This window comes from Leucoraja erinacea, chromosome 4, assembly GCF_028641065.1.
Source record: "Leucoraja erinacea ecotype New England chromosome 4, Leri_hhj_1, whole genome shotgun sequence".
NCBI lineage: Eukaryota > Metazoa > Chordata > Chondrichthyes > Rajiformes > Rajidae > Leucoraja > Leucoraja erinaceus.
The window spans coordinates 95,735,012-95,741,011 of NC_073380.1; positions in this window are offsets into that span (position 1 = coordinate 95,735,012).

The following is a 6,000-nucleotide window of genomic DNA, read 5'->3' on the forward strand; positions in this document are numbered from 1 at the left end:
TGGGAAAAAAAAGATTTATAAGAAGCGGCAGATGGTGGAAATGATCAAAACAGGAAATATTGAAAATACTCCGCGGGTCAAATAGCATCTGTGGAAAGAGATACAGAGCTAGTGATTTAGGTCATTTCAAATGCTGAGTATACAACTTTTTTGTTTAGTTTCATTTAGAGATACAGCACGGAAACAGGCCCATCGGCTCACCGAGTCCGCGCTGACCAACTATCCCCGTACACTAGTACTATCCTACCCACTTTAGGGACAATTTACAATTTTCCCAAGCCAAGTAGCCTATAAACTTGTACGCCTTTGGTGTGTGGGAGGAAACTGGAGCACCCAGGGAAAATTCATGCAGGTCACGGGGAGAATGTATAAACTCCATACAGACAGCACCCGTAGTCTGGGTCTCTGGCACTATAAGGCAGTAATGCCCCTGTCCCACTTAGGAAACCTGAAGGAAACCTCTGGAGACTTTGCGCCCCACCCAAGGTTTCCGTGCGGTTCCTGGAGGTTGCAGGTGGTTGCCGGAGGTTGCAGGTAGTGGAAGCAGGTAGGGAGATTGACAAAAACCTCCGGGAACCTCCTGGAACCGCACGAAAACCTTCGGTGGAGCACAAAGGTCTCCAGAGGTTTCCGTTCAGGTTTCCTAAGTGGGACAGGGGCATTACTCTACCGCTGCACTGCCGTGCTGCCCACCAGAACATTCAATCAAAGTGTTAATTCTGCTTCTGTCCCCACAGATGCTATCTGACCTTCTGAATGTAGTTTTAACAGTTAACTTGGTTTCTCTGTCTACAGATGCTGCCTGATATAGCATTCTTCCGATAAATTATGCTACACCTTTCAAGGGTCACTTCACTTAATATGCTATGAGCAATAGATAGAGGAACCTTTCATTACCATCCATCTGGATCTGATTCAAACCCACATCCCAGAGGTGAAAGCACACTGTTCTAACCAAATGCACCACCCAATTCTTCCACCTTGCACTTTAAAGACCTGACTTATGAGATTGTTTATTCCAGCAGACTGTTCTATATTGCGAGCCATATTTATTACCAAATGTTTAAATACTTCACTGAGCTGGAATGTATGAACTACTACAGTGTGCCTTAATGCATGTTTTTTTAAAATCAAAATAGATTTTATTCGTAATAAATATATACAATACAGCAAAAATTTTATTCAGCATTCTCGGAGGCTATACAAAGATTCAATACTGTTTGCACAAATTACACAAATATATCCCCCACCCTTGCCACTTATGTGGCCCACTGGCATGGAATCCCTTCCCTTATTTTGAGGGGCGTCTCCACCACACCCTGCCCCCCATGTCCAGCAACGGAATGACCCTAGACTGTGGTCCTCCCCCACCGAGCCTTGGTGTTGGCAGCACCGAGTTTCAGTGCATCCCTCAGCATGTACTCCTGCAGTCTGCAGCGGGCCAGTCGGCAACATTTCCCGACGGACATCTCGCTCTGCTGGGTGGTGAGCAACGCTCGGGCAGACCAAAGGGTGTCTTTCACCGAGTTAATGACCTTCCAGCAGCATTCGATGTCAGTCTCTGAATGCATCCCTGGGAACAGTCCATAAATCACAGAGTCCTCTGTGACGGAGCTGTTCGGAATAAATCGCGATAAGGACCCTTGCAAACCTCTCCAGACTTTGTCGGTGAATCGACACTCTGTAAAGAGGTGGGCAACCTTCTCCTCATGTGCTGCAAAATGGCAAGAAGCATTTCACTTCACTGCACCTAGGTGTATGTGAATGTGACCAATAAAATACCTTTGATACCTTTCCATATCAGCCGTCCCGAGGGCAGCGTGCGCTGGTAGTGAGGTTCTGACGGTGCAGGAAGGATCTGACTGGGAGGGCTCCCCTCACCGCCAGCCAAGCCAGGTCTTGGTGCTTGTTGGTGAGTTCTGACGTTGAGGCATTTTGCCAGACAAGCGGGGCAGTCTGCTCTGGGAACAATGCCACAGGATCCATGGAGTCATTTCCCTGCACTGCCTGCAGGACGTGCATGTTTGATTCTTCGAAGGCGGCAGCTGCAGCTCTTTGCTGCTGCTGAGCATAATCCTGTGCTGTACCTTGCACAGGTTAAAGAAAGCAAGCAAAAAGGGCAAACATGCTTCCGTTTGAGGTTGTTGATCTTGCTTTTCCAACCCTCGGACAGACTGCCTGGAAGATGAAAGAGGGAAGCCGCAGCAATTAAATTTTAAAGTCTATGGAGGTTATAAACTTTAATAGCAGGCAGTACAGATAAACTTTTGAAAGGTTGCATTGTGGTGGTGTAAACTCAGCTGATCGCGGCCAAGGTGCTGTGAAGGTTTAATGCCCTCGATTAATCTTCTTCCGCCACTGAACATTATCTAATGATCTCGTACGCTGATAAAATACTCAAATGGTTCTTGGACAAGAGCAGAATTAAGTGCGATTATATTGCTCTCCTTTTCCTTTCCCCCCTATAACCATTATTTTCCTTATCCCACCACACAGGCAGAACCCGGTTCATGGGGTGGAAACATCAAATACTTCAGGGTATAGTTTTCAGGTGAGAGGGGCAAACTTTAAAGGAGATATGCAGGGCAAGTTTTTTACACAGAGAGTGGAAGGTGCCTGGAACGCATTGCCAGGGGCAGATACAATAGTACATTTAAGAGGATTTCAGATAGACACATGGCTATGCAAGGAATGGGTCTCATGCAAGCAGAGGAAATTAGTTTAACCTGGCATGATGTTCGACCCAGACATGGACCTGTTCCTGTGCTGTACTGTTCTATGTTCGTACAGTGGAGCCAAGGTGGTTGGGCAATAATTGAATTCTCATCCATCAGGTCGAAACAAGAAGGATGAAGAACAAGGTTGGGGAAGAAGAGACTTTGGAACCATAACAGTTTAACAGAACTGAGAAAGGGAGGAGACAGCAAGGGCTACCGGAAATTGGAGAATTCAATGTGTTTTGCCGAACACCTCCGCTCGGTCCGCATTAACCAAACTGACTTCCCGGTGGCTCAGCACTTCAACTCCCCCTCCCATTCTGAATCCAACCTTTCTGGCCTAGGCCTCCTCCATGGCCAGAGTAAGCACCACTGGAAATTGGAGGAACAGCACCGCATATTCCGCTTGGGCAGTCTGCACCCTAGTGGCATAAACATTGAATTCTCCAATTTCCGGTAGCCCTTGCTGTCTCCTCCCCTTCTCAACTTTGCACTCGGGCTCCTCCTCCTCCTTTTTCCTTTCTTCTCCCCCCCCCCCCTCCCCACCCTTCATCAGTCTGAAGAAGGGTTTCTGCCTTAAACATTGCATATTTCCTTTGCTTCATAGATGCTGCTTCACACGTGGAGTTTCTTCAGCTCTTTTGTTTACCTTGGAACCATAACTGTCAAATGGTCGTGTCAAATTCTGTCAGGAGGATTTTCTCGTCTCCAAACTCCTGAATATACGATTAACACACCACCCATGCCCCACGCCCCACCCCCCTCTCCACTTCAACTTGACCCTCGACTCCCTGACCCAAAAAGCACAATCAGTGAGGACAAGCAACAAAACATCCTTCATAATCATCCTCAACACCGGAGCATCGCAAGGATGCATTCTCAGCCCCTTATAATATTCCCTATGCACACATGCCCGTGACTAGGGGTGGAGTGCATGCCCCTGTCAGCATCCATGGTGATGAAGTGAAGAAGGTTGAGAGCTTCAAGTTAATATTACCAACAATTTATCCTGGTTAACGTCTTGCACTTTCTCTTGAATGTATACGTTCTTCTAAAGTGAGTTAACTAGAATTGGATACATTATTCCAGTTGTGTCTATCTTGAGAGGAACCAATGTCTTATCTAGGTTCATCACATGTTCAACATGAGGTACAGTGGAATGGAGGAAACTGTCACAAAGTTGTGATGCAGCAGATAGGGCTTATGCAGAGAATAACAATGGGCTGAGGTAAATGAGTTGTAAAGTCACACGATGCACTACGATACGATCAAACTTTATTTATCCCAGGAGGGAATGTGGTCTGCCAACAGTCATAAAACACACACAAGGTACATGAAACATGAATTCAAAGTGATGCGCGGAAAGTCCAGGATGGGGGATGTGCAAAGATTGAGGAGGGTGGGAGGGGGGTTGGGGTGGGTAAGGGGAGTCAGTCGACCCCACGACAGAAGGGGGGGGGAGGAGTTGTACAGTTTGATAGCCTCAAGGAAAGATAATTTCCTGTGGCGTTCTGTGCTACATCTTGGTGGAACCAGTCTGATGCTGAAGGTGCTCCTAAGATTAGAAACCTAGAAACATAGAAATTAGGTGCAGGAGTAGGCCATTCGGCCCTTCGAGCCTACACCGCCATTCAATATGATCATGGCTGATCATCCAACTCAGTATCCCGTACCTGCCTTCTCTCCATACCCCCTGATCCCTTTAGCCACAAGGGCCACATCTAACTCCCTCTTAAATATAGCCAATGAACTGGCCTCAACTACCCTCTGTGCCAGAGAGTTCCAGAGATTCACCACTCTCTGTGTGAAAAAAAGTTCTTCTCATCTCGGTTTTAAAGGATTTCCCCCTTATCCTTAAGCTGTGACCCCTTATCCTGGACTTCCCTAACATCGGGAACAATCTTCCTGCATCTAGCCTGTCCAACCCCTTAAGAATTTTGTAAGTTTCTATAAGATCCCCTCTCAATCTCCTAAATTCTAGAGAGTATAAACCAAGTCTATCCAGTCTTTCTTCATGACAGTCCTGACATCCCAGGAATCAGTCTGGTGAACCGTCTCTGCACTCCCTCTATGGCAATAATGTCCTTCCTCAGATTTGGAGACCAAAACTGTACGCAATACTCCAGGTGTGGTCTCACCAAGACCCTGTACAACTGCAGTAGAACCTCCCTGCTCCTATACTCAAATCCTTTTGCAATGAAAGCTAACATACCATTCGCTTTCTTTACTGCCTGCTGCACCTGCATGCCTACCTTCAATGACTGGTGTACCATGACACCCAAGTCTCGCTGCATCTCCCCCTTTCCCAATCGGCCACCATTTAGATAATAGTCTGCTTTCCCGTTTTTGCCACCAAAATGGATAACCTCACATTTATCCACATTATACTGCATCCGCCAAACATTTGCCCACTCACCCAGCCTATCCAAGTCACCTTGCAGTCTCCTAGCATCCTCCTCACAGCTAACACTGCCCCCCAGCTTAGTGTCATCCGCAAACTTGGAGATATTGCCTTCAATTCACTCATCCAGATAATTAATATATATTGTAAATAGCTGGGATCCCAGCACTGAGCCTTGGGGTACCCCACTAGTCACTGATTGACCAGTGTGTTGTGGAGGGGGTGAGCTGTATTGCCCAAGATGCTCCGCAGTTTGAGGAGCATCTTCCCCCCCAAGACCATGTCCAGTGACTCCAACTCCACCCCCTGGACTGAGCCAGCCTTTCTGAAGAGCTTGTTAATTCCGTTGGCATCCGCGCCTTCGTCCTGCTACCCCAGCATACGACAGCGGAGGAGATGGCACAGACCATCACCGATTGATAGGACATCTGCAGCATCTTACTGCAGACGTAATTCTCCATCATTTATCATCTCGACTATAATGGGCAAATCCCCGTTAACTGGCCCGAGATCTCGATCTTCCAGTGATTATGACGGTGGGCGACAGGTTCTATGAAAGGTGCTCCTGCTAAACTCCATGCTCACTAAAAAACCCAAACTATCGACATTTACAATATCCAAGGAGACCATTCAGCCCATCCTATCTACACAGGCAAAAGGTACTGTTAACATTAATCTTCTTCCCGGACTCTGCAGGGCATCAGATAGTCATTCAGCTACATCCTAAATGTCAAAACAAATAACTGCAGAGTCAAGCAGCCTACAGTCAGTTCTGAAGCTGAACAGCCAGATTTCCGGGTCCAGACCCTTCTTTTGACTGAAGAAGGGTCCCGACCTGAAACGTCACCTATCCATGTTTTTCAGAGACGTTGCCTGACTTGC